General features: G+C 41.3%; 1 protein-coding gene across 1 annotated transcript in view; it reads left to right on the top strand.

Moving 5' to 3' along the window:
* NAV3 (neuron navigator 3) overlaps positions 1-26523 on the top strand; it is an 862925-nt gene that overhangs the window by 38897 nt on the left and 797505 nt on the right. The window contains exons 6-7 of the mRNA XM_039497831.1: positions 254-2336; positions 15904-16037. The gene's annotated coding sequence lies outside the window, so the exon portion shown is untranslated. The remainder of the gene's footprint in view (positions 1-253; positions 2337-15903; positions 16038-26523) is intronic.

Genomic DNA, 26523 nt, shown 5'->3' with positions numbered 1-26523 from the left:
GGAGGAGCACATATTTTTCGCTTATGCTTATCAGAGCTCTGTTAATGGCCATTTTCATTCTCCTCGAGGTTGCAGCCAGCTAGCTGATTATAGAATGTCAATATTTATAGGAAACCATAATGTACAGAGCTAATGACACAATTCAATATTAATGAAGAATGTTTTCATAAATATCAACATTCAATAATCATCACAGCTTCTGCATTAATACTTCCTCTAATTTCAAGCGGTAATGAACATGTGTTTCTTAAAGTTTCAAAGCTGCAGATCATCCATCCAGTATGCTTTTGATGACTTCAGTCTGCTGTGTTTTGTACTGAGAAGAAAGGATCATGAGTCCATATTCCCTGCAACTAACTTTGAATGGGGCACTGATCCTGCAAGTTATCTTGTCACAATCTTTGGCTTTTTGGACTGGTGGAGATCAGGGATATTTTGGAGATGATGATAATATGCATGGGTACCAAGTGCAAGATGGATAATCACAGCAGGAGCACCTCCTAGATTTATCCATTTAATTCCTATGTCTGCCCTAGAAGAGATTAGTGGATTCTTTTCACATTTGCAGGATGAGCATTGTATTCTCAAGCCTTTTAAGTAAGGTGTATGTGGATGAGAGAGCATTCTAGCAGGGTATGCCATTAAGAGTGGCACCCTGCCACCAGGTAGAAAGATCCAAATTTTAAAATGAATTCTGTTTCAGTCATAATTTATATTTATGCAGCATCTTACATCTTGGAGTAGCCCACAGCTCTTTCTAAACTTTATATATGCAAGAAATTAAAAATAAAAATCCATACCCACAAAACAAAAAGTGAACAGAAAGTCTTGAGACCTGGTTCAATGTGCTGAAGTGGCAGGGGAGATCATTTTAGAGTCAAGAACCCCCAATGAAGACTTTGTCTTCTATTGTCTCAGGACTGTAATAAAGGATGGCCAGCAACTCCAACCCCAAATTTTGTGGTGACATATAAACTCATAAATATTCCCTCAAGCACAGTTCCATACTATTAAAGCCTTTAAATATGAATAGTAAGCCCTTGATTTGAACCTCATGGATTTTTGGGAGCCAATTTTGTTAATGCATTGGCACTACCACACTCACAGACAAAAGCCTTTAAGAAGTCATTCTTCTGTGTTGTTTAAAAGCTACCACCTGTGAATAGCACATTTGAGTAGCAAGCATAGAGACCAGGCAGGAAAGGCTCACAATGGCAAGGTTCATTTCAGGGGTGTTTGGGGAGACAAAGGTTACCACTTATGAATAGTTTAGAAATGAAAAAAAAAAACCCAACATTCTTGGCACTGCTGAAATATATGCTTCCATGTTCAATTCACAGTTAAGAATTACAACTGCATCATTGCAACAGTAGAGAAAACCTCAGCTTTATATCTTATCCAAAAGACACCCCTTCTACTGTTCCCTGGCCCCAGACTATCTCATTGAGGAACAGTATCAACTATGTAAAAGCTGACCCCACGTTCTTCAACACTTGGGTTTCCTTAAGGCATGTCTACACAGGGACACTTAGAAAAATGAATCCAAAATTAACTAAAGTTGTGAATTAATCTTAATTAAATTAAACCAAATTAAGGCCACTGAATGGTGTATCTAAACAGGGGTTTAGTGAGGTTAATTAATCCACTTTAAATTCACATGGTTACTTAAATTGGATTAACAGTGTGCCTATGCAGACAAGCCTTTAGAGGCTTCCCATCCAAGTACTAACCAGGCTTGCTTTTACTTAGGACAAAGACTTCTATTAACTTGAGTGGGCTTTGGGTCAGGTCCTTATATTGCAAGATCTGCTGAAATCAGCATGAGCTGGTATTTCAGCAGGTTGTTGTGCTGGAAGCAGAAGTGACTTGTCAGTGGTGTGGTGGTTTAAAAAAAAAAGGAATGGGTAAACTAATCTAAACTAAACTCCATTTTCCCCAAATGAGCAATGAGTAAACTCTGTTTACCTGCTTTTACCCACAAGGATACTATTGCTTGTCAAACCCACCCACGCACTGCTATTCTGACCATCACAGCAAAGAGATTTCTGTATGCAAAGAAGTAACATGATGGTACCAGAAATGAAAGGATGAAAACTCTTCCTAGTCATCATTGAGTGGGAGATGGGTGGAAACAAGGTGATGAGGAGCCCAGGTTTAATTGCAGGAGGAAATGGTGGGGTGGCAAAATCTAATTTAACAAAAGACAGAAAACTTAGCTGGCTTTTCTGCTAATAAAGGAATATCTATCGGACTAAGCAGAAAGCTGGGAACCAGGAACTCTTGAGTTTTAATGCCACCTGTCTAATTCACTTGCTGTATGGGCTTGGCCACCTCTGGTAAGTTCCCTGTGTCTATTTCTTCATCTGTAAAATAATGGAATATGAAATAATAGCTAGCTTAATCACAAAGATGCCATGAGACTAATGTAGTTAATGTTTGTAAGCTATTGTGAAAAATACCAAATGCTGTATAAGAGCTAAATGTATTCTATCATTTTTTTTCTTGTCTTGAATAGTAAATGGTTCATTTGCATAGCAAAATCTCTCTATTCAAAAATTTCAATTAATAGTGATAATAATTAATAATTAATACAATTAGTTATATCCACATTCAATATCTCCTGCATCACCAGGAGCTGTAAAAGGCAATGCTCAATTCCTTTGATCACTGCCCTTTTTTATCACATTGACATTGGCATAAAATAAAATTCTTGATCTTTCTATAGTACAAGTTTGACCTTTTGTTAGCATTCTCTTTTGTGTGGTCATATGAAGGACTTGTGACTGCAGAAAGCTAACTTTATGTAATTTTCCTGTGGGAATTAGGGAATAGGGCCAGGAAATTAAATTTGCCTCATTTTGAACAAAATGTATCAGTATTTATGGCACAATTTGGAAAATTGCATTAACAGTATTATGCATAAATAGACCTTTGACATGAAAGTGTGAAGTAGATCCTGAAATAATGCAAGAAAAGGGTCATATTTTCAAATGCATATTAAACATTTCCCCTGGTTCCAAAAGTGTTTGCTAAACAATTGCAGATGCAGATTTGAAATGCTGTTTTTGCCGCCACCTGATAGGAAGGCAAACAAAATGACCCATTAAACAACTGTGATCACAAAATGGAAACCTCCTTCCTTGTTGTTTTGAAATAAAGCAGGTTAAATGAAAGAGTGACATTTTAAAAGTTATTTAGAAGAGTGAATAATTATTTTTTTTGTCCAGAATTTCTCCCCCTCCACACAAATAGATGTTAACCTTATTGCATTTGGACTTCTACCAAAGCTCCCTTGTTGTAGTAATTCAAAGTAATTTGCATGGATTCGTTGTAGTTTTATTTGCTAGGCCTCTTAGTTAAAGTCCCTTTAATTCTCATAAGCATGTGCATTGCCTGTAAATGTTGGACAGCTTAGGTGAGAGAAGTATTCAAAAATAGGCACAATTCCTTCATTAAAATTTGTTGTACTTGAATTAAAGGAGTGCCTAGATGCCATGTATCACCTCCACCTGTGATTGGGGCTCTATTGTGCTACAGCTACACAGAGATAGTCCCTGTATCAAAGCGTTTATAGTCTAAATGGACAAATCAGATAAAAGGCAGTAGGGCAAACAGAGGTTAAGTGACTTGCCCAAAGTCACACAGCGGGTCAGTGGCAGAGCTAGGAACACACGGTGAGGAGGCAAAATCAGCAAGAAAGCGGTAGGGCACTAAAGAGAAGTATACTGACAGCACACTCTGACAACAGGGAATGTGGTCTGAAGGAAAAGAAACATTGTTGGCCTGAAATCCGGTAAACACTTATGATGTCATCCACAAACCATGAATACCTTCCCACCTTTGTGCAGGGATTTTGTTGGGCAAATGTTTATAGTTTATGATGGGCCTGTATGGGTGGAAGCTGCTGAGGGAAAGTGAGGAATCATTGCACCCTCCTGCCATCTTGGCCATGACCACTTCTCGTCCAACACTGCCCACTTTGTAAGTAACCTTACCCTTTTGGGAACCATTATCTTAAGGGAGGCTGTGGCTACTATTTGCCAGCCCAACCTTCTTCCCTGAAAGACTTTGTTCAAATGGGGCTCTATTCCAGAGTTTACACTGGCATAAAGTTGGGCTGAATAAAACTAAAGCAGAACAATAGACAAGACACAGGCAGGACAAGACATACACATAAGGACAAAGCCTGTCAAGGCAGTTTCTTTCCCTAGCTATCGCTGTCTCTCAGAGTAGTGAATGGCCATTTTCTGGAAATCATTTAAACATAGTATAGACCTAGCCCTACAAAAAGATATCTCTTACCAGCCATTGGGGCTCAAGGTTATTGGTGGAAGTACCTCTTAAATTCTTTTTATTATTCATCTGGAGTTTAAGAAAACACTTTGAATAGTGTAATGCTGTGTACCCAATGGACTGATGCTGGAGATTACATTAAAATAGTGTAAAGATAGCATGAACTGTCTAATATGCTGGAGGATCTACATCCATATATTAAACCATATTTATCTGTGTGCCATGGAGAAAAGATTAAACAATGAATTGGGCCACATACTGTCTGCCTCTTAGACACACAGGGGTAGTGTTTTTCACTGATGCTCAGGGAGGCTTGAAACCCTCATTAATGGTAACAGGAGTTGAATAAGCTCAGAAGATGAAGCCCATAGATTGCAATACTGAGATCGGCTTGCTGTTGCTGAGTGAAAACAAGCCAAGGTTTCTCTGTAATTCCCCGGCCGTGCTGTTTGAAGGAGAAGGAAGGACGATGGTTTGGAGTGCAAGGGACTCTTCGACAAGAATCTGGAAATGAACAGATCCGAGTGAATAAGGCTGGAACCACCCAATGAGTGCACATAGCCACTACCATTGTGTGCAACTTTCCTACATTTTTAACCCTCTAGTCCTGCTATGTCACTAAAGTGGTGCCTTGGGAACAGTTTAGCTGTCAAGAGGCTGTGTGTATCTCACCAATATTTTTTTAAGAGAACTGGCTCTTCAGCTCAGAAGCTCCTTTCTGCCTTCGCAGGCTTGCTCCTGCACTCACCTCCCCATGGCAAGCTGGCTGTTATTCCTCTTCTAGATGCGGACGTAGCTGCTAAACTTGTGCAGGCTGGCCAGTTGCTGCTCAGGGTCCTGGTTGCCAAGATCCTCTGCTTGCTGTTCCTCCACTCACCACCCCGCCGGCTTTTCCAGTCCTGCCTGACACTCTCACTTCACTCCATAGCTGTGGCTCCCAATCTGCTGATCACAACCTCCCTCACAGCGGTTCCTGCTCACCCAATCCCCACTGGAGAAGAGATTGTCTTTAAGGTCCTCTTCAGCTACTGCACCACTGATTTCCCTCCAACCCGGATTGAAAACAAACATGGGGAATGAAGGAATTATTACATTTGTTATTAAATAATAACGCCCCCCCTCGCCTCCTGAATCACCACCATCACACCAAGGACTTGGGGCCTGTTGTTCAGTACTCCAATCTGATGTAGCAGGTGGCCACTGCATGGAGTACTGCATACATGTGCACACAAGACTGACTAAGGACCAAAAGGAAAGTCTGAAATTCAGAATCAGTGTCTGGAGTTCTGAGGGCTGCCTCTGTCCCCAAGAAGCCAAAGTGTTTGTTTTTAAAATGCTGTTTTATATGCATTCCGGGCAGGGCTGGATTAACCATTAGGCTAATACGGCTATAGCCTAGGCCCTCCTATTTTTAGACCCTACTGGTCAGGAGGAGATGTGGCCAGGGCCGAGTGTGTGTGTGTAGGCGGGGGGAAGCAAGCTTGCTCACGTAGCCCTGCTGGAGTGCTCCTGCCAGCAGGAAAGGCAAAGCAGTGCCCTGTGGCTTGGAAGGAGCCCAGCTCAGCTGGGAACCTGCTGCATCTCCCTGTGCTGCAGGAACACACTGCCATGTATCGGGTTAACACTGGTGATCAGACACTAAAAATCCAGTTACCACCAGAACCCATGACAGCCATGGGTGTAGTTTAAGCAGACATTGTCCCAGGAAACACTATGCCCCCCATCCCCAATTTCTCCAAGCTCTGCTTAGCTGTCAGGGAGGGAAGAGGCTCCCTCTGTCCCTCTCCTTGGCTGAGGCTGGCAGGCAGCTCCATGATGCTGCCTCCTGGGTCCTAGTGCCTGTCACTGTCATCTTCTATGTGTGCTGGGTCCCATTTCTGGACAACTGTTGAGTGCCTGGGGGGTGGAGGGTACAGTACCAGAGTGGTAGGGTGGGAAGCTTGCACAGAACCTGCACACATTCTATCCAGCTCCAGCCAGAACTATTGCCTCTCCCATGTATAAGGAATGAATTCCCACACATTTGTAGGAAAAACAAAACAAAACATCCCATTCTGGATACCAGTACTTTAATTTTTACAGTACCTTCCATCGAGGGGGTTCAGAGTTATGATGCACTGTGTTCAATGCTGTATTGAACTCTACTAAAAAGTCAAAGAAATCCAATTATTTTCTTTGATGTATTTTTCTGTACTGGGATGCACAGGCAACCAAGTTCTTTCCTTATGCTCAGCCTAGTTCAATAGGCCAGCACATCTTTGTACTTTTAAGGGGTTGCAAAAGCACTGAAGGAAGTTCAACACACAATGTTGTAAGTATCAGAGGGGTAGCCGTGTTAGTCTGGATCTGTAAAAGCAACAAAGAATCCTGTGGCACCTTATAGACTAACAGACGTTTTGCAGCATGAGCTTTCGTGGGTGAATACCCACTTCTTAGGATGCAAGAAGAAGTGGGTATTCACCCACGAAAGCTCATGCTGCAAAACGTCTGTTAGTCTATAAGGTGCCACAGGATTCTTTGTTGCTTTTAATGTTGTAAGTTTCTCCCTCCCCTCTCCCTCAAGGATTTTAAATCCACTTCTTAGCAGGCTATGATAGAAAGACTGGCTGAATAGGCTAAAGGCGGGTTCTGTCCCTTTGCTGGCTCTCTAGCAGTTCAATCCATCATAAAAGTACCTCATATTTGATTAAACTTAAAGCAAAATAAACCTGAAGTTAGTTCTCATTTTTCTGCCCCAACTCAAACTAATTTCTTTCCCAAGATGAAAATGTTGAGTAAGCCTGGAATGTGATTCGAGAAGGGAATGAGAACACAGGCCAGTTCCTGCTGACAGTTACACCTGTGTAGCCTTATTGACCTCAGGGAGAACAGATTTTGGCACAAGAATAGATTTTAGTCCCGTCTGCTTTTTCACACCTGGTATAAGCAGAATCTCATTCACTTTCCTCTCCTAAACTCTGAGAACTTTAAGGGAAAAAAATAAGCAAGGTCTGCTTAATTTACACATGCAAACGAAACAGGAAGCTCTCCCTTCCTCCTACACCAGTCTTAAACAAACACCAGACCTGATGTAACAACGGTGTCACTTCGGCAGCCTTGGCTGGATTGTTCTTTTGAAAGATCTTTAATGGTTCTTTTAAGATTTTCAGTGAAGTCTTTTTGTTCAGGGGGCAGAGAACACAACAGGGAATAGTTCTGTTTCGGCAACTCCTTGTCATTCAAAAGCTGAAAGACTTTAGATTAAGTTTGTTTAATGTTTGTACAGTGATTTTTGAGGAGCTAACATAGTACAGAAGTGCTAAATATTATGACTGGGCAACCATCTAAAGATCTGTGTCCCTTCTAGCTCTTACCTTTTTCTTACAGAGAGTTTAAAACAAACAAATGCAAACCATAGGGGGCTGGTGCACACAGAACTCAGGTTTAAAAAACCTCATGTCTGAGCTGCTGATCACACATTCTAGAATAGATAATGCTTAGTCCTGCCATGAGTGCAGGGGACCGGACTAGATGACCTCTCGAGGTCCCTTCCAGTCCTATGATTCTATTCTATGATTCTAACTGTGGAAGAGCTTGGTGACAGAATGGCCTGATGTGGTGAATGAATTACACAAACTGGGTATCATCCCACAAATAATATTGGGTTCTGTGTGAAAACAGTAATTCATTGTCCACAGCCAGTGCAACACTGGGAGGCAGCTTTCAGAGCAAGACAGCCTAAAATAAAATGCCATCCAATGTAATTTTCCCACTATTGCTTCCTCTACTCCAGTGGATTTTACACCTGAGTGGTTTTCTTGTACATAATAAAAGCTGTCTGCCTCCTAGACTGCAGCCAGAGTGAGACAGGGTATGTGGTATAGAATCCATAGCTTGGGGGAAACACCTGCAGTGCTTTGCTTTGTACTGTGCCCTGTGGAGAGCTGAGGGTAGAAGCACAAGGTTGAAAGAGGTGAGCAGGATGGGGAATGTTGCTGTGATCATCCTCATACAGATGAGCACTGCACTACCTAGGAGGAAGGAGGCCTAAGAGAAGGACAGCGTAGCATCTCTCGTGCTACCTCTTACTCAGAAGTATCTGGTTGAGGAATTGAGTGTAGTGAGAGTAGAATAAACTGGTAAATTTTACATAAATAAATAATATGTAAATATGTATGCAGATAAATGTTTGATGACTTTCATAATTTTTTTTTGCATACTTAGGTCCTTCCCTCTCATTAACCTTAGGCCCCTCATAACCGTAATCCGACCGTGATTCCAGATCACTTTTGGGAGGCCTTTTAATTCCCTAAACTATTTTATATTTACCCATTTTTCTCTTTCTAGAGCACTGTCATGACAACTGTGTAATAATTCATGAAAATATGGGGAGAAAGAATTAGTGTTTGTAATGAAAGGAACTTTCCCAAAGCTGCCAATGAACATTTGCCTCAAACCTGGGAAGTCTCCTGATTTTTCAGAATGTAAGAGCAGAGCAGTGATGTAGATGCATCTGCCTGCCTTTATTTTTACCTACATTATATCTTCTGATTAATTTTTTCCCTTTACTCACTGAAAAAGAACTTCTTCCAAAGCTCTGTCTGGATAATATGTCCACATACACCTAAGAGGTGGAATTCCATCCAAGAGCTATGTTCCCACTTAATTCCCACTTAAGCACTCAAAATAGTACTTCTTTGGTCTGGCCCTCTGCACAGGGCTGAATTTCACCCTCAGTGGTACTTCTGGCTGCCATGTTGACAGGCTAGGAAACAGTGTTGTCACCCTGAATGAGAACTTGATAATACAGATAAACAGTTTTTAATTTATTTATTGCTTATTTAAAGAGGATAAATGGTAATATATAATTCCACACCATAAGGGAAAACGTTCCATCCAATGCTCTCCCTAATTCTATTTATTACTTCTGTACTCTTTCCCAAACCGCAAAAATAATTTTCAGTTTTGCTCATCATGTAGTCAAAGCTCTAGTGAATATAACCGGGGATTCAATCATTAGAAACATAGATAGTTGTGTTTGTGGTGACCAGAAGAACCACATGGTGAATTGCCTGCCAGATGTGAAGGGTGCAGATCTCACGAGACATCTAGACAGATTTATATGCAGTGCTGGGGAGAAGCCAGTGGTTGTGGCACATGTAGATACAAGCAACATAGGGAAAAGTAGAGGTCAAGGAGGCCAAAATTAGGCTGCAAAGTAAGAGATTAAAGTCCAAAATGTCCATGATAGCATTCTTTAAAATTTTTCCAATTCTACACACAGGGCCAGAAAAACAGAACTGCAAGGTCAAAGTGTGGATGAAACCATGGTGTCAAGAGGAGAGTTTTAGGTTTATTAGGAACTTGATAATCTTTTGGGAAAGGAGGAGTCTATACAGGAAGGATGGGCTCCACGTACACAAAAACAGAACCAGACTAATGGCATGTACAATTAAAAAGGATTTCTTAGACTGAGGGCTGGGGGAAAGCTGACGGGTGTGGTGGAGCACACAGTTTGGGTGGAGACATTCCTTAGGGACCATAGAATTATAGAATCATAGAAGATTAGGGTTAGAGGAGACCTCAGGAGGTCATCTAGTCCAACCCTCTGCTCAAAGCAGGACCAACCACAACTAAATGATCCCAGCCAGGGCTTTGTCAAGCCAGGCCTTAAAAATCTCTAAGGATGGAGATTCCACCACCTCCCTAGGTAACCCATTCCAGTGCTTCACCCCCCTCCTAGTGAAATAGTTTTTCCTAATATCCAACCTAGACATCTCCCACTGCAACTTGAGACCATTGCTCCTTGTTCTGTCATCTGCCACCACTGAGAACAGCCTACCTCCATCCTCTTTGGAATCCCCTTTCAGGTAGTTGAACTCTGCTATCAAATCCCCCCTCACTCTTCTCTTCTGCAGACTAAACAATCCCAGTTCCCTCAGCCTCTCCTTACAAGTTATGTACCTCAGTCCCCATATCATTTTCATTGCCCACCACTGGACCCTCTTCAATTTGTCCACATCCTTTCTGTAGTGGGGGACCCAAAATTGGACACAATACTCCAGATGTGACCTCACCCATGCCGAATAGAGGGGAATAATCACTTCTCAATCTGCTGGCAACGCTCCTACTAATGTATCCCAGTATGCCATTAGCCGTCTTGGCAACAAGGGCACACTGTTGACTTATATCCAGCTTCTCATCCACTGTAATCCCAAGGTCCTTTTCTGAAGAACTGCTGCTTAGCCAGTGGGTCCCCAGCCTGTAGCAGTGCATGTGATTCCTCCGTCTTAAGTGCAGGACTCTGCACTTGTCCTTGTTGAACCTCATCAGGTTTCTTTTGGCCCAATCCTCCAATTTGTCTAGGTCACTCTGGACCCCATCCCTACCCTCCAGCGTATTTACCTCCCCTCCTAGCTTAGTGTCATCTGCAAACTTGCTGAAGATGCAATCCATCCCATCATCCAGATCATTAATGAAGATGTTGAACAAAACCGGCCCCAGGACCGACCCCTGGGGCACTCTGCTTGATACCGGCTGCCAACTAGAGATCAGGCTGTTGATCACTACTCACTGAGCCCAATGATCTAGCCAGCTTTTTATCTACCTTATAGTCCATTCATCCAATCCATACATCTTTAACTTGCTGGCAAGAATACTGTGGAAGACCATATCAAAAGCTTTGCTAAAGTCAAGGTATATCACATCCACTGCTTTCCCCATATCCACAGATCCAGTTATCATAGATAGCAATAGGTAGGTATCATAGAAAGCAATCAGGTTGGTTAGGCATGACTTGCCCTTGGTGAATCCATGCTGACTGTTCCTGATCACCTTCTTCTCCTCCAAGTGCTTCAAAATAGATTCCTTGAGGACCTGCTCCATGATTTTTCCAGGGACTGAGGTGAGACTGACTAGTCTGTAGTTCCCTGGATTCTCCTTCTTCCCTTTTTTAAAGATGGGCACTATATTTGCCTTTTTCCAATCGTCTGGGACCTCCACCGATTGCCACAAATTTTCAGAGATAATGGCCAATGGCTCTGCAATCACATCAACAAACTCCCTCAGCACCCTCAGATGCATTGTATCTGGCCTCATAGACTTGTGCATGCCCAGCTTTTCTAAATAGTCCTTAACCTGTTCTTTCACCACTGAGGGCTTTTCACTGCCTCCCCATACTGTGCTGCCCAGGGCAGCAGTCTGGGAGCACACCTTGTCTGTGAAGATCGAGGCAAAAAAATCATTGAGTACTTCAGCTTTCCACATCCCTGACCTCCTTCTTGCGGCTAACATACCTGTAGAAACCCTTCTTGTTACCCTTTTCATCCCTTGCTAGCTGCAACTCCAATTGTGCTTTGGCCTTCCTGATTACAAAAGGGAAAAGTCTACATCCTAGTAAAGATGATAGGAAAAAAGCTAGTAAAATACAGGTATTAGCTAGTGAGGAACACTGAAATGTAGAGTCCCATGTAAATATAATACATGAAGGCAAGCACCTTAGTATTGACAAAATATACAAGTGCTTATATACAAATGCTAGAAGTCTAAATTCTAAGTTGGGTGAACTAGAGTGCCTGGCATTAAATGAGGATATTGATATAATAAGCATTGCAGAAACTTGGTAGAAAGAGGATAATCAATGGGACACAGTATAAAATATATAGGAATGACAGAGTAGTACAATATGTGAAAGAAAGCATAGAGTCAAGGTAAAAATCTTAAATGAATCAAATCGTACTGTAGAATCTTTATGGATAGAAATTCCATGTTTGAACAATAAGAGAATAGCAGTAAGAATATACTACTGACCTCCTGACTGGGGAGCAGGGGGGATTTCAACTATCTGCAGACTGATATGTCACCTCAGGAAGGGATGGAGAGATAAAATGTCTAGAAACCATAAATGACTGCTTTTTGAAGCAGCTAGTCCTACAGCCCAGGGGGGTAGAGGCAATTTTTGATTTAGTCCTAAGTGGACCACAGGATCTGGTCCAAGAGGTGAATATAACTGAACTGTTTGGTAATGATGACCATAATGTAATTAACTTTAACATCCTTGTAGGGGGGAAAATGCAAAAGAATCCTACCACATTTAACTTTAAAAAGGAGAACTACACAAAAATGAGGAAACTAGTTAAATGGAAATTAAGAGGAACCGTCACAAGCAAACTGCATGGAGACTATGTAAAAACACCATAATAGAGGCTCATACTCCAGGTATGCCCCAAATAAAACAAACAAATACACACACATACAAACCCAGCTGAGCAAAAGAGGCGGTTAGAGGCAAAAAGGCATCCTTTAAACATTCTAGTGAGGAAAATATAAAGGAACATAGACTCTGGTAAGTCAAGTGTCAAAGAATAATAAGGTAGGGCCAAGAAAGAACTTGAAGGATAACTAACTAAAGACACAAAAAAGACTAACAATAAACATTTTTAAAATACATCAGAAGCAGGAAGCCTGCCAAACAGTCAGTGGGGCCACTGGATGACTGAGTTGCTAAAGGAGCACTCCAGGAGGACAAGGCCATTACAGAGAAGCTAAATGATTTCTTTGCAGTCTTCAGAGAATGTGGAGGAGATCCCCATATCTGAGCCATTCTTTTTAGGTGACAAATCTGAGAAACTGTCCCAGGTTAAGATGTCAGTAGAGGAGGTTTTGGAACAAATTGAGAAATTAAACAGTAATAAGTCACCAGGACCAGGTGGTATTCATCCAAGAGTTCTGAAGGAATTCAAATATGAAATTGCAGCACTACTAACTGTGGTGTGTACCTATTGCTTAAATTAGCCTCTGTACCACATGACTGAAGGGTGACTAATGTAATGCCAATTTTTAAAAAAAGTTTCCAAGGGCGATACTGGCAATTACAGGCTGGTAAGCCTAATTTCAGTACCAGGCAAATTGGTTGACATTATAGCAAGAATAGAACTATCAGGCACATAGATAAACATGGAATGTTGGGGAAGAGTCAACATGGCTTTTGTAAAGGAAAATCACACCTCACCAATCTATCAGAATTCTCTGAGGATGTCAACCAACATGTGGACAAGGGTGATTCCATATAGTGTACTTGGACTTTCAGAAAGCCTTTGGTGAAGGACCTCGTTGAAGGCTCTTAAGCAAAGCAAACAGTCATGGGCGAAGAGGGAAGGTCCTCTCATGGATCAATAACTGGTTAAAAGAGAGGAAGCAAAGAGTAGGAATAAATGGTCAGTTTTCACAAAGGAGAATTGTAAATAGTGGGGTCCCCTAAAGATCTGTAGTGGGACCTGTGCAGTTCAATATATTCATATATGATCTGGATAAATGGGATGAACAGTGAGGTTGTAAAATTTGCAACCAGTACAAAATTACTCTAGATAGTTAAGTTCAAAGCTCACTGTGAAGATTACAAAGGGAGCTCACTACATTGGGAGCCTGGGCAACAAAATGGCAGATGAAATTCAATGTTAAAAGTGCAAAGTAATGCACATTGGAAAACACAATCCCAACTACATATTTAAAATGATGGCATCTAAACTAGCTGTTACCACTCAAGAAAGAGATCTTGGAGTCATTGTGGATAGTGCTCTGAAAACATCCTCTCAATGTGCAGAGGGAGTCAAAAAAGCTCACAGTATATTAGGAACTATTAGGAAAGAGAGAGATAATAAATCAGAAAATATCATAATGCCACTATATAACTCCATGGTATGCCTACACCTTGAATACTGCATGCAGTTCTGGTTGTCCCATCTCAAAAAAGATATATTAGAATTGGAAAAGGTACAGAGAAGGGCAAGAATGATTAGTGGTAGAGATTAAACAGACAATGACTGTTCTGTTTTGAAAAAAGGTGATGCGGGGGGATATAATAGAGGTCTATAAAATCAAGAATAGTGTGGAGAAAGTGAATATGGAAGTATTATTTACTCCTTCACATAACACAAGAACCAGGGGTCACCCAATGAAATTAATAGGCAGTAGGGTAGCCCCTGAATTTGACAGTACTGCAGTCAGCCATTCTGTATGTTCAACCAGTGCCAGCCGAAACACAAATATCACATAGCTAAGGATAATCTTAGGCCCCGAGAGGCAAGGCCGTGCAACTGCATGTTTGCAGCTCTACTAATCAGAATGGGAGGTTGGACAGGGAGTTAAGGATCAATGAAAATAGAAGGAATGTTTGGACAGCTGACCTTGGTTTTAGGCACCCCTGACATGTACAGTTTATTGTTGTTATGATTAGAAATGCTTTGCTGCTAAGGAGAATAAGAATTGTTATTGGCTGTTGCTAGGCAAATTGTTAGCCTATTAGGGGCTTTTATGAGTTATGCATTTTGTTTAGAGAAAATTTATAAAAAGTTTAATTAGAAACTGTGCTTTGGAGCAGTCAGAGGAAATTTTCTTTCGGTGAGGACCTGACACCTAAAATTCCCCATCAGTTGGATGGAAGGAAGGGCTGCCGGAAGGTCAATTGTTGATCCCTTGAAACCATCTTAACTTTGATAAATATAAAGGTTTAAGATGCTCTGAAACCTACAGCAACAGCATATGTGTGTGTGTTTAAGATCTAATAAAAAAGTAGTTTTAGGTAAAGGCACTCTGTTTTGTATCAATCATGTATCAGACAGAAGAACTGTGTCCCCATTGATTTATTCCTGACACTGCCTGGAGAAAGACAGTAAAGTTACCACTGCTTTGGGTTCTAAAAACCCTGGGTAACAGCAGGTTTAAAACAAATGTAAGGAAGTACTTCTTCACACAGCATACAGTCATCCTATGGAGCTCATTGTCATGGTATGTTGTGAAGGCCAAAAGTATAACTGGGTTAAAAAAAGAATTAGATATGTTCATGGAGGAGAGGTCCATCAAGGATGCAACCCCATGCTCAGCTGTCCCTAAATGTCCAACTGCCAGAAGTTGGGACTGGGCAACATGGGATGGATCATTCTTAATGTCCCTGTTCTGTTCCTACTCTCTGAAGCATCTGGCATTAGTCACTGTCAGAAGATGGGGTAATGGGCTAGATGGACCATTGGTCTGACCCAGTATGGCCATTCTTATGTTCTTATAATGTAAGAAATAATCTTGTGCTGGCAGAGGAATGGACTAGATGACCTAAATCATCTCTAATTTCTCTGATTCATTTCTAGGATTTCTTTGTTATAACAAATCTATACATATTTAGAAGACAAAGTAACAGTTATACCAGTATAACTGCATCTACACAAGGGGTTGTGCTAGTATAATTATTTTGGTTAAAAAATCACAAACCTACCTGAAATAGTTCTATCAGTACGAAAATGCATGTACACTAGGCTTAATAAACACTTTCCTGAATGTGAATCTGTGCTAGAGTGTCTCCTGCCCTAAACAAAGTACGTTTTATCCATTATTTCCTTAAATGTTAAACAAAATACAGATTTTTCATCCCTGTCCTATTGCACGAGAATAAAAACAGCAAACACGCATGATTTTTTCTACTGATAATGCAGCAACTTTTCCTCTTCTTCCACCCAACAAGAGCAGAGCTAAGAGGGTTTTTTTTTAATATGTTGCAGGGCGGAGACTGCCTTACAGAAATAGGAAGTACAGGATAGGAGTCTACTTGTTATTAATGGTAACCATCTCTTATTGTCTTAGTGGAAGAATAGTAGTCAATCATTGCTATTGCCCTGACCGCAGTGGTGTAAATCATTATGGTGGGGGAATGAGGACCAGCTCAGACAATGCTGCCAAACCCACCATTTGCATGGCTCCCTGGTTTGTGCATGGAGGTGGGTCTAAAACTAGGGACAGGTTAAAATGCTAATCTAACATGTATTGCTTCACTACCGTTGTTGTGTAGGGGCTGGCTTTATCATGACAGAGCTCTATGTTAAGAATTGGAGCCACCAGGGAATTGGCATATGTCCCTTTTATCACGGCCCCTGGTTGAGACATATTTCAGGTTTTCCCCTCCTTCAGTATGACAGAGAACTTCCGCCTACTACTTTTTGGACTTCTACAAACACAGGCAACAGTTCTGAATATATTTTCTATACTCACCTCTGTGTGGTTGAATCCCCCACAGCTGGCAGAGTATAGGAGTTTGTAGCAGGTGAGATGAAGGAGGTGGCACATGGAATCTTGGGTCTTGCATACATTGTCTGGGTAAAAATGAGATAAAACCAGCTTTCCTTTTTTTTTGATGAACTATTTTTTGTGAACAGGTTTAACATCACCAGGGCAGAAAGGAGAGCTTAATGTTGTGGTGAGAAATTCACCTAGGGCTTATAGTAGGTTTTCTTGGCCCTCTGTTCTGTATTTCACCCTAAACATATAAATGAAAAGCTGTGACAGTAGCCCTGCATCTGCTCTCATGTACCAGAGCCAATTATATGCAAGTTGAAAAGACTGTGAAATCTTATACAGTACACCCCATAGGGTGGGTACTACTAGATAACCAAAAGACTCAGGTGTGCCTAGCAGTGTTCTGAAACTCATTCATACTAATTACATGTCAGATGCACAAGTAAAGGAAAACTACAGTTAAGTTTCTAATAAGTAATTTGAACTGTTATATTTCTAGCATATACCAAACAGATTACAAGCACTAAATGTTTTGGACCCTGATGCTGCAAACTGATCTACACCGGTAGGTCTCCATTGACTTGAATGGGGCTTCCTATGGGATTAGGGCTTGATTTTGTATGTACTGGAAGGACTTTTACAATTGATGAAAGATATCCCTGAAAAGAGATTTAATAAATTGATATGTTAAATGTAATATTTTTGGACTAACGTTACATTTTCAGCTTAGATTTCAGCCAAAAATCAAGATCCTAAATTTAAAATGGTCATCAAGGTGCAAGTCAATTCATCAAAGCAACAAGATATATGGAAGTTTTAGCAATGTTTATAAATAATACCATTCCTTACAGAAGTCTGAGGGCTAGTCTACACTTACCTGCCGGGTCGACGCGGTGAGTTCGACTTCTCGGAGTTCGAACTATCTAGACGCGATAGTTCGAACTCCCCACGCGCTCCGGTCGACTCCGGTACTCCACCACTGCAAACGGCAGTGGTGGAGTCGACCTTGGAGCCGTGGACTTCGATCCCGTGGCGTCTGGATGGGTAAGTAGTTCGAACTAGGGTACTTCGAGTTCAGCTACGCTATTCACGTAGCTGAACTTGCGTACCCTAGTTCGACCCCCGCCCTTAGTGTAGACCTGCCCTGAGAGCCAACACTACCAAGGACTATTATGGCATCTGATACATGGATCATGTAAATATGTATTTAAGTACTTTACAATGTGATTGTTGGAGCTACAATTACTATGTTTGTAATGTAAGTACTGTAAGTATTTGTTTAGACAATATTTAGAGAGGATAATGTTATGCACAGAGGATATAATTTGGTTTTACAGTACACAGTATTTTTCATTTACAAGACAAAGTCCAGTAGTACAGTGATTGTATAGGTAATGTAGCAGCCATTTCATTGATAAGTCATTTGGAGCATTTGATGTTACAATCAGTTTCACTGAGAAAGTGGCTGTTAGGTAGAATACCAGTTATGTAGCTAAGACTAATTTTGGGAGCTGGGATAAATTCCTGACTCCACTGAAATCAACAGAAAAAATTCATTGACTTCACTGGACCCCGTGTAAGGATGCGCCTTAGTTTAAAAGCTCATTCAAACATCAACACCTCTAACACTGCACTGGGTATGAACCAAAACCCCGGTGTGGAATGTGAACCCAGAATCTCCTGGCCCAGATAGGAAAGTCCTACTGTCTGAACCACATAGACTCTCTTAAAATCCTGAAAATGCAGGTAATTTATGTTCATGGTCCATTCCCATCTTTCATAGTTAATAATTTGAAGACAGTGGGAGTTTCGTGCACATACCGGAGAGCAGATTTTGGGCCTTGGGCTACTTGGTTTTTTTTTTTTTTTAAGTAAGAAACCAAAGTGCTTGCAGTTGTATAATACACACATCACTTGTCAAATTCAGATCAAAGCAACTTCAGTTATGTGAGAACAGAAAGCATCTTAACCTAGTAAACTCCTGTTTTTCCTCCAGGAATTCTCCACCTTCCTTGGAGAGCAGTTCCATAGTCCATGCTTTCAATATACACCCACTCTCTATGATCACGTTGCAGCCACCTTCCTTCCTGAGAGAGGCAGAATAGGGCTTTCTTTAGTTCCTGCCAACACTAGTGTTAATCAGCTGAAGAGGGGGCTTCCCTCCAAAGGCTGGGTCACCTCCTGCACAATGACCAGACCAGAAACTGTGAGACCAGGACAGGGAATCGAAGCCAGGTATCCCATGATATTTCTTTTGTCATTTTGTAATTGCCTCACTAGATTTGCTCAAATATTTGTAGTGCTGGTTGAAAAATTTCCATCTAAACTGTTTTTTGACCAAAAATTGGGTTTTGACAAAATATAATTTAATCATGAAAAAGTCTGCTTTCTGTGGAAAATTTTGATTTTTTTTCATTGAAAAAATGAATGTCCCCAAACCAAAATATTTCCATTTGGGAATGCTGCTGTGGTGCTGCATGAGAGCTGTAGTTCAATTGTGTCATGTCTCCATTCTCCTATGTGGCCCAGGCACCCATCTCCAAGAGGAGAGACCATGGTGCTTCATGGGAGAAGTAATCTGTCCAGAGAGTTTGCAGAATTTTCTCCCATTTTTCTGACCAGTTCTATGTTTGTGACCAGCAGTGATGAGCCCACAAAAGACATATGCCTAAATACTACAACTAGTGAGATTTTTCTTTAGCACAAGTAGTAGTAGTCTGTGATTTTGATCCTAATTTCTACTGTTGATGGCTGTGAAATGTATATAGTTATAATAAGTATAGTGAGTGTAATAACTGATCACTGTGAATTTTATGAGGCCACAGAATAGTTATGACTCAGATTACTTAAAGATCAAACTGATTTTTTGCAAGTGCTTATACCTCAACATTATAGCCAAGTTACAAACCAAAGGGAATTTTTACTCTCTAAACTCTGGAAAGACAGGATTCATGGTGGAAATGCCAGCAAATCTACCAGCAAATTGGTTTCAGTGAGTTGTGCCATCACAGATGAGCCTTTTTTTTAAAAAGAGGATAGAAATGTTTATCTCAATTCACTTTTACGTCAGGACCATTTTTTTGTTAAGATGCTCTAAGAAATCATTAAGAGAGGGTAATGACTTAGTTAAACAAGGCCTTGCAGATCTGCCACTTTGCCAAGTCATGAACACCTACAGGTGCTTCCTAACATGGGCACCTCATTTGCCAACAATTAGTAAAGGGGCTTTGAGGACACTAAACTGAAAATTGGCTGGCCATAAAATCCACTAAAAAGTATCAGGAAAAAATAGCTGGATAGTCTAGAAAATCTTTTTCCTTACTCTGGTATCATTCTCCATCTTTGCTGCAGTGAGCACGATAACATTAAAAGCAGAAATAAACTTCCATGCTCCAGAATTTATTATACAGGGAAGATTGCTAAAGAAATGGTGGATTATGTAAATATTGACAAGTACGACCATAGACAAATTGGCTTAAATCCCAAATTGCTTTGAAATTGTAAATTTCCTTACTATTTTTGTGTATTTTAATCTGCACGGCATACCTATAAATCACACTCTTCACTACTGATTCGCCATATGACCCTTCCATGTACTCATAGCAATTCCTATGTGCCTGACAGAGAGAAAGTACTACTTCTATTCCGTACACAGACAGCAGTAGGTACTTCTAGGCTTTCAAAAATGCCACTCTGGTTCTGCCATGGTAAATCTTGAATGTCTAAAAAGATAGAGCAATCAGGAACCTCATACCAAGGGTAACTCAGAAGACTAAATGGATATCTTCTGACCTTGTTTTCTGGAATACCAAGGAATAATTGACAACCCATACTGATGCTCAAACATTGCATCATTTCTAGAAATAAATTCCTATGTAGTGCATACTGCTGCATTAAGACTCAACACTATGATGCTAAAGCCAGTTAACAGCAGACGAAATGTGCCCTTTTCACTAGTTACCCATGTTTTGTTGTTGTTGTTTTGGATAGTCATTAGGTGTTAATCATGCCTCAGTCAGAAACTGAAATAGACAAGATCATGCGAGAAGCAAGGACGAAAGTAAAGATGGGTCAAGTTCTCCTATTCACTACTGGGAAAAGATAATGTATCATGGTCATGACTCCATAGTTTAGTTGTTTGCAACTATTCCTTAAGGAGCCCTTGTTCTAGTGGACTGAAAGATGGGGGCACTACTCTTATGTCCCTTCACACCCTGGCACAGTCACCATCTTTCTTTCCATACATTTTTGCTCCTCTCTTTTTCTACCTCCATTATTCTACTCCACCCTTTTTTTTGGTCCCCTCTCTGTTCCTCACTCAGAAGAAGGCTACATGTTGTTTGGAGTAGAGTCATCACCTGGTGACTCCAGCCATATATGCTCTGAGTCTTACAGCTTAGTTGAGTGTTATGGGCACAAAGGAGAGAAGCTTGGGCATGTGAGCAACTGCCTGAATCTGCAGCCCTATATATGTGAGCTGCTCCTGTGGCTAGCTGCATTAGGGGTCACTGTGAGAACATGGATGGAAAGCAGATGGCTTTCTAGGAGGCACCTGCTACTTTACTCATATTATCAAGACCATGTTTGTCTTGAGAAGTAGAGAATCTCCAGTGTTATGCAACTTTTACCATCCCTACTGTTTAACATCTCAAATCATTAACAGAACAGTTGGGTAGTTTTACAAAGAACCAAAATGTTTGAAAAAGCATTTCCTCTTTTAATTACTATATCTGTCAGGATCCAATGTGATGGGTAGGATCACAGAAACCCCCTTGGGAGCTGCCACCTGATGTGCCAAGACTACTTCTGCCCCTGCCTTCCCTGCCAGCTCAAGACTCCAGCGCCCTGTCTTGCTGAGCCAGACACTCCGATCTGCTCCAAAACAGACCCAGGGTCTGAATTATTTGTCCCAAATCTGCAGGTTTACCTGAAAGCAGCTAACAGAAGTGTTCCTGTCTTTAAAACTCAGATGGCCAACTCCTAATGGGGTCTAAACTGAAATAAATCTGTTTTGCCCAGTATAAAGCTTACGCAGGGTAAACCCATAAATTGTTCTCCCTCTATAACACAGATAGAGAGATGCACAGTTGTTTGCTCCTCTGGATATTAATACATACTCTGAGTTAATTAATAAATAAAAAGTGATTTTATTAAATACAGAAAGTAGGATTTAAGTGGTTCCAAGTAGTAAAAGACAGAACAAAGTAAGTCACCAAGCAAAATAAAATAAAATGCGCAAATCTATGTCTAATCAGACAGAATACAGATAAGATCCTCACCAGTTCCAGAATGCTCCCTTTTACAGACTAATCTCCTTTTAGCCTGGGTCCAGCAATCACTCACACCCCCTGTAGTTACTGTCTTTTGTTCCAGTTTCTTTCAAGTATCCTGCGGGGTGGAGAGGCTCTCTCTTTAGCCAGCTGAAGACCAAAATGGAGGAGTCTCCAAGACCCCCTCCTCACTCCTATGCAAAGTCCAGCTCCAACATGGAGTTTAGGAGTCGCATGTCCATGCATGACTCACAGTTTTTACAGGTAGCATCCATTTTTTACATGTTACCTTGAACATCCTCAAGTAGACTTCTTATGTGGATTGGAGCATTCTAAGATCCATTGTCCTTTACGTGTTTCTTGATTAGGTACTTAATTTCAACATTCCTTTCTCCAAGAACTGAGCAAATGCTCTACTAAGGTTGTTTAGAAATCAAGCCAGTACACAGCGAACATTCATAACTTCGAATACAAAAATGATACATGCATACAAATAGGAGTAATACATTCAGTAGATCATAACCTTTGAGATATGTTAAATGGCATATGTAGCATAAAACACATTCTAAGCATATTTCCATAAAGCCTTAAGGGAGGTACCGTCACACCCTCCCCCTGAGCTTACTGCCAGAGACTTGGACACTGTCCATGGCGGAGGCAATACATGTAAAATCCCTGTTTCTTTGGTCACACTCCTTTTCAGTACCTTTAAACCATATGATGTCATTCCTAAGGGTCCTAGCCAGTTTTGGGGTTCCTGGTTCCCGGATGCCTGAAAACAGGTTGGGGTGTAGTATTGCTAACAAAATGCAGACAGCAATATCTGTTAAAGTGGAGGTGATTTAGCCACCAATGCCATGAGGTGATGTGCCTCAGTTTCCTCTTCCACACAGCAGCATGGGCCTGTTATGCTCCTGGTGCTGTGCCAAGCTTCCAGTCTGTTTACAGGTGCAGGCTGAAAAGTGACATGCTTGTGGGGCTGTCCTGTCACCATTCCTAGCATACACAACAGTTTCTTCCACAAAGCAGGTATGTCCCACATCTTTAAAGGGTTTACCAGTACTATGGATTCCTTTGTTTTATCCCATAGATGAATTAGCAAAAGACACAAGGTTAACAGCAAATCTATGGTGGACAGGCTTTGTTCACTCAGTTTGACTTGTTTAGCGTCTATTGCATTTTCTCAGTTCTCTGTGCCCTCTGGTAGACACTCTGATGCAGATTCTTCTGCCTCTTTGGGGAAGGCTTCTAATTCAGGCATGTGTTTGGGTCTTTGGCCAGGAAAGTGTATACTACAACCATGCCACCCCTTGGCCCCTCCCTCTGGAATTTCTCTGTGCTGGACCCCACTCCCTTGTGAAGCTCCACCCATGCAGAGATTTTTTCCCCTCCTGTCTTGGAGAGAGAGTTTTATCTCTTACAAGTGTAGCAAGAACAACATCTTTCAATGGGGTGCTCTGGACCCCTTTGGGCACCCCACTTTCTGTTCCCAACAGGTCAGCTGGATGGACCCCTGCCTCCAGGAGACCTGACCCTCAAGTTTCCCTTAAAACCTGATCCACAGGAGAGGGGGGCTGGCATTTTAAATGCAGACTTTTCACCCTCCTCCTGGGAAAGTCCCTTCCTATAAAAGGTTAGCGGACTCTCTGCCCTCCCCTCACCTTCCATATGGGCTTCCCTCTCTGGGCTCCCCTCTGGGTCAGACACTCCTCTGTCCCCCGAAAGGGAAGGTGACCCTGGTCCAGCTGTGGGCTCACAGCTACCAGCTATGGCAGACTCCACTGGCCAGCAAAATTCCCCCCTTTTCACTCAGGTTGGGTTTGCTTCCAGCTACAGAGATCTTGGGGTCTGTTTCAACTGCAGCGGTCCCCAGGACCCCAACTTCTACCTTTGGGACACACCCCTCTGTGCACCCCAGGGCAGGCCCTGCCCCCTGCTGACCTGCAACTTCCTGGCAGTCAGCAGCCAGGGTGGCCTCCCTGTTACAAGATGGTACATCCCCCGGGGAAATGATTACGGGACAGGAGCTGGCTTCGTCCAGCTCCTCCCTCTGGAACGTCCCTTGAGCCCCAGGGCTACAGGAACTGGCTACAACCATCCCTGCTCCCAAAGCTGCATTCTTTACTGTTGCAGAGGAATCTAAGAGACACTCTCCTATTCCCCCAGCAGTCCATGTGACTTCACGCCCCCTCCGGGGCTTTTAGCACAAGATTTCTTCTCACTGCTAACTAGCCCTGGGACAAATTCTGCCACATTAAAGAAATCATTCCCCAGTAGAAATGGTGCAAAATTGTGTGCCACCGTTGCAACAGTCAGTTCAGCCTGCAAATCCTTAGTTTGCTTGTGTACTTTAGCTAAAGGTTCAAAGACTTTGTAACCCTCTACCAGCTTTAATTCTGCCATTTTACCTGGCAACAAATCCTTCTCCTGGATCAGGTCCATCCTGACCACAGAAATCTTAGCACCCATGTCCCTCAATCCAAGAAGCACTTCACCATTGATTTTAACAGCATGCATATGCTCATTGCTTGGTTGTGTGGAAACAAGCTTTACAAATCCTGTGTGGAAAGAGGCCCCAGCCTGGCTCTGAGAAGCTGCAGCTTCATGTGTTACTTGTTACAACTTGCTCTTTTCTGGAGGGAGAAGGTGCCTCCTTCACTTTGCATGAAGGAATGAGGGAATATCAACTCTTCATTTCACCCTCCTGTGACAGAGCCAAAGAATGGGGATTGGTGCAGCCCATCTTTGCCTTGTAGACACATTGCATCTCTTCCCCTAAAAGAAAATCTCTGAAATATTGATATCTCCTGCTCTATTTTTCATCTTCTTGTGATCCAAAGTTGGAAACATCCCCCAATATAAGAATATAACAGTCTATAGACAGACTGATTAAGTATTTTAAAAAATGACAGCTGTAAGTCTAGACTGCAAATGCTTGGTCCTGGAAATCAAATAAACGTATTAGATGACTCATTTTTAGTTTTCTCAAAAATAACTGTATGCTCTCTTCTAACCATGTTTTATAAACATAATCTTTCTGTGTATTCTGCATAGAGTATTTCAAAGATCTTTGAACATATCATGGACTAGCATGTATTTGGTGCAATAAAATATGCATCAATATCTAGACACAGTCCACTCCGATTATTTTCAGCCAGAATCTCTCTTAGAACTCAGTGCGAAAGCCTGAGAGATGATAATCTTCTAACTAGGTCCCAAAGAAGAAAAATGTTCTAGTCTTTTGCACTCTGCTTCCTTTTGGCTTAGCTTCCTTACCTAGACTTACCCACTTAAAATGGATGTCCATATTTTGTGTAACTCAGGATTGGTTTAGTTAGATCAATTGAAATGGCTCAGACCTTAAAATAATAATGAATACATTTTTCCATTCATGAAATGACCTCTGAGCAATTCTTTAAACATTCCAGGCTTTTTTCTGAAAATGAACGATATTGTCTTTTGTGTGTTAGAGTGTGGTATCTTCATCATAATAAGCAGCATAGATCATTATATCCAATCTCAAGAACCATACAACATATAGTCTGCCTGCCAATTTCAAGTTACAAATTGTATGGATTTATGGTTAGGACCAAGACTCAGGAGACCTGGGTTCATTCCTGGCTCTGGCACTGATCTGCTCTGAGACCACTTCACTTCTTAGTGCCTCTGTTCATTTGTGTTTGTCTTTTCTATTTATATTGCAAGATTTCTGAGGCAGGGAGTGTCATCATCTGTTTGGTAGCCCCAATATCAGCTGTAGTCTCTAGCTGCTACCGTAATACAAATAATAATTTACCTATTATATAAGCTTCAACTTAAGTGGTATTTCACTCTTTATGTATATTCCAAGTTATATTGTAGCTTAGTTTGTGGGCATGGTTCTTTTATTCTTTTCACTAATGTGGTAAAAATATTAATTCTGGGACATGTCCATAAAATATTGTCCACTGTTTCCGTCTTTTCATTCCTACCATGGAATATTCAGCTGAGTGGATTTTAACCCTCCCCCCCAAAAAATATCTTCTTCATGATCACAGCCTCATTCTACTATACACTTCCTGAGTAATGTCGGCCATGTTACATCCCTACTATGTGCCTCATTTTTTCCTTTTTGTAAAATAAGATTATAATACTTCCTTACCTCTTTACTCTGAGGCTTAATCCACTATGGTCTGTAAAATGCTTAAGGATCCTTTGATAAGCGTACAGTACATATGTCTATAATATTACCATGTGCAGTGTTTCTGCAGATGTGTCGGTCCCAGGATATTAGAGAGAGAAGATGAGTGAGGTAATATCTTTTATTGCACCATCTTCTGGGTGAGGTAATATTTAGAATAGTAATAATTAGAAGTTGGTCCAATTAAAGATATTACCTCACCCACCTTGTCTCTCAAAATATTAGTTGTATTATTTATTTATTTTCTAACATTGCAGAAATTATATTACAATGACATCTTTATATTATATGACATCTTTAGGGTTTGTGCAACAACTAAAACAAGAAACTGCTGGTTTTGGAAACAGGCTTCTCTGTTTACTTTTCTAAAGTGCCCTTATTTAACCCAATTGCAGTTTCCCTTTCCCTAGTAACCACACATTCACCTCAACATGATCATATTTGTTTTTCTTCTTGCTTTCCCTTACAATTTGCTGTGACCAGAATTGTTAATTATTGTATAAATCAGACAGTCAAACCACAAAGGCAGCATATGCTGATTTCAGCAGAAATTCCATCCCCAGTTCCTTGGCTGTGCCTGGGTAACTTTGCAAAACATCCTAGGGGCTGTATGATCACCCACTATTGGCTTTGAGTTTGGGATACTTTGCCCTGAGGTCAGTAGGGGATGACCACAGAGCAGAAGCAGAGGGCTCAGCCTATGAAGGAGAGAGAGCAACTCACTCTCAAGTGATTCTTTCT

The sequence above is a fragment of the Mauremys reevesii genome, linkage group 1, assembly GCF_016161935.1.
Source record: "Mauremys reevesii isolate NIE-2019 linkage group 1, ASM1616193v1, whole genome shotgun sequence".
Lineage (NCBI taxonomy): Eukaryota > Metazoa > Chordata > Testudines > Geoemydidae > Mauremys > Mauremys reevesii.
The sequence above is the reverse complement of the archived record's forward strand: the minus strand, read 5'-3'. Positions and strand labels throughout refer to the sequence as shown.